The sequence below is a fragment of the Euprymna scolopes genome, chromosome 23 (genome assembly GCF_053919585.1).
Source record: "Euprymna scolopes isolate OS-2025 chromosome 23, ASM5391958v1, whole genome shotgun sequence".
In the NCBI taxonomy this organism is placed as follows: Eukaryota; Metazoa; Mollusca; class Cephalopoda; order Sepiida; family Sepiolidae; genus Euprymna; species Euprymna scolopes.
Genome location: NC_136504.1, coordinates 88,565,724 through 88,574,274, shown reverse-complemented (window position 1 = coordinate 88,574,274; position 8,551 = coordinate 88,565,724).

Here is an 8,551-nt window from a genome sequence, read left to right as displayed (position 1 = left end):
AACTACAAGATCAACTGTTAAACCCCGAGGAAGGCTCCATTGATTTCTGAGAATTTCAACTGAAGTAAAATGGAATAAAATATATTTAGATATACATATAACTATATATACTTATATGCATATAAATTCATATGCACATATGCAAACACTAATCTGTATATTAATACGATAGCGTGTATGTTATTTATTTTCTGTGCTATGCTTACATGCGAGTCGTTTAATTGTTATAGACTTCAATTTCCTGTAATAAATAAAACTTTTCCAAAAGTTCTTCAAAACATTTGGTTTCAGTTTCGATTATAGCTTATGGTACAGCAGTAATCTATTTTTTTTTATAAATACTTTTATCAAAAATTCTTCATAAGTTTTGATTTCGATTTTTCTATAATAGCTTAAGGAACTCTCTCTCTCTCTCTCTCTCTCTCTCTCTCTCTCTCTCTCTATATATATATATATATATATATATATATATATATATAAAGAAACTCAAATGACCTTTTACGAGTGATGTAACCCACTTTCCGGTTTACGACATCCGGTTGCGCATGCGTACATAAACATTAACTCATAACAGCGTAAACAAATAAACAAAAATCGCTACTTTTGCACATTTTAACCTGCGCACTGAAATATTAACGTTATTATTTCGAAATTATTATTTAACATGGGAAGAGTGGGGGTGTTTTGCAATTGTTTTTTATTACAACTATACTGTGGCTATTTTCTTACAACTAAACAACTTAAACCCGTTGACAAACATAAGAACAATTGTAGTAAAGCCAAGACTACTACTACTACTACTACTCTCTATCCGTCCCTTCTCCTTCTTACCTTCCTTCCTTCCTTCTTTTTTTATTTTTTGTTTAAATTTCTAGATACAAAATAGTTGTGTGAGAACGGTGAATTTGTTGACACATTTACTAATCTGTTTCAATATTAGTTTTATTTTATTTATTTAGGTTTTATTTTTTTGCTTCAGGTTTTATTAATTTTTTTTTTTTTAGATTTTAAGTTTCTATGACTTGGTTGAAGGATTCCAATATGTGTTTTTCATTCTAATATTTCTCATCGGTAGGTTCATGTGGGTTTTTGCTGCTAAATGATTTCGTCGGCGTCATGTTTAATTTTCGATTTTTGAGCGATTATTCGGAAAAATAAGTAACTTTACACAAATAGGGAGGATTTTTTTCAAGTTTGAGTGATCCGTCCGTGATTTTTCATTTTAACATACTTTTATAGAAATGTTTCTGTTATGTAAAACAAAAAATAGTTTTATTACGTCACAAATGTCACGCTCATACAGGAATTCAATAGCTAATATAACATACTGACCCAACGGGTCACGGGTAGTCTAGTATGTATGTGTATGTATATATATATATATATATATATATATATATATATATATATAGTCTTTGAAGTTTTTAACCTTTAAAACTATACAAAAAATATTTTTATCATTCGCTAGAAAACCATCTAGTATATATAGATATATATATATATATATATATATATATATATCTTTTTTTTCAAAAGTTTAGGTTTCGGATTCAATTGAAACTGATGCACCCAACTCATAGGAATATATATATATATGTGTGTGTGTGAGGGGGGTATTTTATTTTAAAATAGCAACTTTTTAATATATAAAAATCGATAGAACTTTAACTCTATAATAATATATACGAAATCTGCAAAAATTAAAATATATTTAGGCGTATTTTACGACCGGGTAACACCGGGTGTCCCTGCTAGCTTAGATAAATATTTTTGCAGTTTAAACAGAAGAGCTACAATAATATTAGAGCATCTCTATTTTCGCTGAACATCTACAGAGTACCAACATCAATATATTACATATGAATGAGTCCGCTGTGGAATCTCCACAGGTCCTGCTAGTATCTATTATAACATTAAGGTCTGGTCAAATTATGTCGTTTAGGTTATTTACCTAAACACTTCAATTGGTCCAAATATATCTATTAAAAGACTTCAGTACTTATAAATTGTGTTTCAAAAACATTCTGGTCTAATTAATGTAATGCGGAGTTAACAACGCACATTTCTTAATTAACCAACCATTTTGCTTTGTCTTACTCTCTATATATACGCCACTTGTATCGTTAGTTCTATATTGCCATCGTGATAATATAGAAATAAGGAGAATAATTATTTCTAGTTATAGTTCTAGGTATAATCACGTTGACAAACACGTTCACTGAAGTTAAGCAACTTTGAGTCGAGTCAGTATTAAAATGGGTGACCATTTGGGAATTCTAGGTGCTGTATATTCTCTTTGCTTATATTGGTATTGTTTCTAATCGTCCTGGACTTCTCCTTTCTACTGGACTAATGCAGTTCAGAATAAGGAGAGGTGTGCTGGAGATTGCGCAACGCTTACCTCGCAATTAAACGCGCAGCTACCCTTACAGGGGGTATCCATTGTCTTTCGGGACTGAACGGAGGCTTCCATTTTATTTCTAGTTATGCGAGAAGTATATATAAACACTGTGTTACACAGTTTAAGACTAATAAACTAAAATATAATAAAAGTTGTAACGTACGTCTAGTATACATACATATGAATATATACTAGCAGAGATACCCGACGGTGCACGGCCCTGTGTATGACCTTAAACTATATCCGATGGTGAGGCCCCAGTTTGCGAGCTTTGGGGAGTATGGAGCCACCCTTTAATTGCCATTGCTCCCAGGTCCACTCTGACCCGGACTGATAGTACCTGTTAGGGTCGCAACTATGGGTTAAATAGAAACCGACTTAAAAAAGAAGAAGAAATACAAACAAATATACTATATTAAAAAATTGTTCTTCAAAATCTTTGAATTCGGCATTAAATAACCTGAAAAGGGTTGATATGCTGTAAAACAAAAATAACCAACCAACCGACGTTGCACGGGATTAAATGAGGATCAACAAATCTTCCACAATTCAAATACATTTATAATAATCGAAATCGGTAAAATCGTTTCATTTGTCAATAAAATAGATTGTCTGCTGTAGTCAAAAGACTCACTGGGAATGAACTCATATACTTCCCGCAGTGGCTTAGTCAATAATTCATTGTCGACTACATTGCATTGTAGAGAACACATAGTTGATTTTATAAAATTAACTATTTATGAGCTTGAATTAAAGTTTAAAATGCAAAAGTCCAGTATCATGGTTAAGTTATGCTCTGAACTTCTAACGTGCCCTGTCGTACAAAAGAAACTAGTTTGGATTTTATAAGCTGAACTCTTTTGCTTGTACGGTAATAAAAATTCTCAAATGCATTTGAGATGTTGCTGTATAAAAGTGTAAACTTTAGTCTAAATCATACTCTCTCTTCTTTAATGAAATTTTTGTGATTATCGATTATCAATACTTATCGATAGAATTCCGATACAAAAAGAACACTCCCAGACACATAAATATATTCGTGTTAAATTTCAAAAATTTGGCCTGTTTTTGAATCCATATGGAACGAACTCATGCACACATACACACACAGACAAACTGTATTTTATATATAAATAGAGATAAGCATATATATACATGAATATACATAAGTATATATATATATATATATATATATATATATATATATATATATATATAAACCAAAATGCATAAATATACACAGGTAGATAGGTTCATATACTTATATGTATATATTAAGAAATGCATGCATACACCTATATTTCTATAAATCTATAGAGATGTACATATGTTCATATGTATACATACAGCAGACCCCCTGGGTATGGTATTAAAAATCAGTAAGAAAATACAGTACAGTATATAATATACATGTATATAATCAAATAACATTAGAAATAACACCGTAAGGCGAGGCAAACACCGTAATCAGGGGGCGGAAAATACACACCGTATTCCACATCGTAACATGAAAAAAACGTATTCTTGCGCCACCATATCCCGGGGTTATTCTGTATGTGCATATAAATGTGTATTTATATATATATGTGTGCATATAAACGTGTATATATATGTGCATATAAATGTGCATAATATACACATACAGTTATATATATAAGTGCATACATATACTAATATTTAAACGTGCTAATTTAAATATTATTTCATTATATGTATGCATATATATGCACACATATACGTGATTTTCTATATAGTGTAATGTGTGTATATGAATGCACACCTATAAATTAATATACCTTTATTGCATCATTTAGTCTCGTAGAAGAAGTTATGGTGCTCAAATACTTTTAATAACATTTTATATATTCCAAATGTATCTCCCAATCGTAAAGTATAATGATACTCTATGGCTGATTGGGATAGCTTCCGTACATTTGTTCCTCTGTTCCCTATGTTGAAATGAACATGACCTCTATACTATAGGACCTAACTGAATGGTTAATTGTCAGTATAGACCGCTTCATACACTTCCAGCAAAGCCTAACAACTAGCCGTGGTTCTCTCCAGAATGTGGCGCTGCCACTGCGCACAGAAATAACTTTTTTTCCACTGCTCTCAGTGAAATAGATGTACTGAGACTTAAGCCGCCTTTTTGGACTGCCAGGAACTACTGTAAAAGATTAATAAAGAACGCGAGAGAGTTGTATGGTAAGTCCGTCATATGCAAAGTATCTGAGCAGCAGCTTCGTTCTCATAAGTTTTGGCGAAGAACAAAGTGGGTCCTGAACCGAAACGTGTCCTCTATCCAAGCCATCATCGATTGATTTGAGGTAATCTCCTCAGCATCAGACAAAGCAAAATTCTTTACTAAAATCTTTGCAACAAATTTTACCCTATGCGATCAGGGCCGCCTACCCCCCGCGTATTTCACTCTTTATCTACACACACTATGAGACAAACAAATAATTGTGTGTGATATTGTCAAGCTCATCATAAATCTCTATCTTAGTAAAGCAACTGACCATGATAGCATTCCAATGATAGTGCTGAAAAAGCTTAACCAGAACTAACCCTCATACTTATAAAGCTATTTAAACGTTGTCTTCTCAACACTCTGGAAAACCTTATCAGTCTGACCAGTACTTAACCCTTTGGCCTGGTTATCTAATTCATTCAATCGTAAATAAAGGAATATAATGACATAAATAAAGTGGGAATCAATTTAAACACGCCTTGTACGTATTAGTTCCGTATCTGGTTAGATGCCAGATTCCTCCAGATTGCAACTGTCATTCGGTTTACATTCGGTATATCGCCATCTAACATCACCAATATTTTTTTTTAATTATCTACATCATAATTCAGGTCATAAAATTTCAGATCAGTCATCTTCCTCTCAATGCAGACTAATTGGTCTTCTGTACGTCATGGGTAAGTTACTGAAATCTGTGTTAAACAGAGAAGTTGTCAACCACCTCACCACAAAAAAACTACTCAGAGACATGTAATATGATTTCCGTTCTGCTAGATCTACAACTGATGTGCTAACAATAATATCTCACAGCGTTATTCGTTATCTATATGTTATGGTTTCAATTCTGGCACATAATTCAATTTTACTTTTTAAATTACTACTAATATATATATATATACATCTATATCATATATAACATATATATACATCTATATCTAATAATACAATAATAATCATCAATAGAGTATTGGCTCTAGAATAATAAATACGAAATCTGCATGAATTGATGAAATTGATATAATATTATAGAGACCTTCTTGTATATATATATATATATATATATATATATATACATACCAGTGATGGGAAAATTCCAATATTTTTCCCGATTCTGATACAATTACCAATTCCGTACTAAATTCCCGATTCTGATCAAATTACCGATTCCGATTTTTTTTTATAAATCTCTAATAATTTAACAATAAGATTTTTATTTTCCCCGATATTCGTAAAAACACATGTTAAATATGCAGATATTTTACAAAACGTCAAAATACACCCGTGGAGGATAAATTATCGATTTTAACTTTACTGATAATTTAAAATCAATAAATATGTATGATTTTATCACTACTAGCAGCAATGGAAGATTTTACTTTAAACAAAATCAAATAAAAAGAAAAACAACAATTAAAAGAATCGTATTGGAATCGGAAAATAGGCATCAATTTTTCCGATTCCGATACCCGATTAATCGCCCCGACACTAATATATATATATATATATATATATATATATGTGTGTATATATATATGTGTGTGTATATATATATATATGTATATGTGTATATATATATATGTATATGTGTATATATATATATATATATATATATATATATATATATATATATATATATATATATATATATATATGCATACACACACACGCGCATAATATAGTTCTACCAAAAGGAACCACGTTGTTAGAGAAACATTGGAGCGAGTGTATCACATTAGAAACGAACTATGTTTGTGAATGAAGTCAACATTTGCCTAAAAGTTGCTGTTCTATTTTTTAATGGCGGGTCTTTCAATAGTGTAAATTTAACATTTGTTCACATTCAATATTTCATTCCTTTACAACTCTCCACACCTTAAGAAATAAAAACAACTTCACTCCATGCATCACCTGAATAATAAAAAATAATTTCCTCAATTTGAAATAATTATATCAAATCTTATGCTAATTCTAAAATAACAAAAAAACATCTAATCGACCATTTTGAAAAGGTTCAGCTAGTTCGAATCTAATTGAGCTCTTGTTTAGATTAAGTGATCTGATCAATTTCATGAATTGCAGACTGAACTTTGTAGTTCGGCGCTTTTATGGCAAAGAATCGGACCCGCCTCTTTTTTTGCAACCTCTTCAAAAAGGTTGGTTTCCATCCTATGATTTGGTATCGACTTGGCCATAACACTAATGAACATGCAGCCAATTAGAAAGTTATGAAAAAAATGGATTAAAGAAAACATTAAATTAAGCTCGATGAATAATATTATTTACTCGATACCTCCGTTCAGTCTCAAGAGACAATGGTTACTTCCTTTAAGGGTAGTTGCGCAATCACCAACCACACTTCTAAATCCGCACTGCTTGAGTCCAGTGGAAAGGAAATAAAATAAAAGCCAAGTACGTCAAAGGATGGAATACTGTTGCCATATCTGGGCAGGAGCTGCTAAAAACAGCCTATCCTGCCTTGACAGAGTACAAAATAGACTTCGTGGCTTAGTGGGGGATGCCCTTTCCTCTACCCTGCAACCTCTCTCCCACAGAAGAGACGTTGCGAGCCTATTCTTGTTTTATCGTCATTTCCATGGCAGGTGCTCGTCTGAACTCCAATCTCTGGTCCCCCTCATTAATCTTTCACGAAAAACACCCGTCTAGCTGAATCCACTGTGAAAAATTTCCCCCACTCTATATCTGTGCCTAAATCAAGACGCGGATTCCATGAACAAAGCTTCTTTCTTAGAACTGCACACCTGTGGAACTCTGTTCCGTCTGCCTGCTTCCCTCCGGACTACAACTTGGATGTCTTCAAGTCCAATGTTAACAAATTCCTAATGAACCGCCCCCTTAATTAAACACTTCATCAAATCTCCACACTAACGTACTGTACTTGCAATAACCCTTATCCCTGAGTGGCTTCCGGGCCTTGATAAGTGGTGATCACTGTGTAAAAAAAAAAGAAAAGCTAGACGACTGGAATCAATAGTGAAATAAGCAGAGAGCACATACAGCATCTGAAATTCCCATATGGTCACTCTTTTTTGTACTAACCAGACTAAACTTATTAACTATAAAATCTATTATAAAGAAATGGCATCATTACGAATACTGAAATTATAAAATGTAAAGCTAATAAACGTCATAATTACGTTGACATACGGGTTCTTGTTAGACCATTAAAGTTAAACAACGTTGACTTTGGTCAGTACGAAATGGGTGACAATTTGGTGTTGAGCCTGGTCAGTACCAGATGGCTGACCATTTGGTGTTGAACCATGTCAGTACCAGATGAGTAACCATTTGATGTTGAGCCTAGTCAGTACCAGATGAGTGACCATATAATGTTGAACCTGGTTAGTACCAGATGAGTGACCATTTGATGTTTAGCCTGGTCAGGATCAGATGGCTGACCATTTGATGTTGAGCTTGGTCAGTACCAGATGAGTGACTATTTGATGTTGAACCTGATCAGTACCAGATGGCTGACCATTTAGTGATGGATCTGGTCAGTACCAGATGAGTGACCATTAGATGTTGAGCCTGGTCAGCGCCAGAGGGATGACCATTTATGAATACCAGGCGCTGTATGCTTGATAACACAGACACCTTCCTACCAGAACGGCAAAATCTTTACAGAGTTATATTCCCTGTCCGTGATATGCAAGCGATCGAGGACCGCCTGTGAATTTGATATTCTATAGAACTTTCCTCCTCCGGAAGAAGCCGGTTAAACCCTTCTAAAGTGAGTACACGTAACAAAAATACGCCTTGTGAGAAACTTGGGTCGAAAACGTGATTTTAGACAGAATATACTGAAAATATGCAAATGTGCTATATGGTTAACAAGAAAAACGGGTGGAATATAAATAGTGAAAAAGTAACTGCTACCA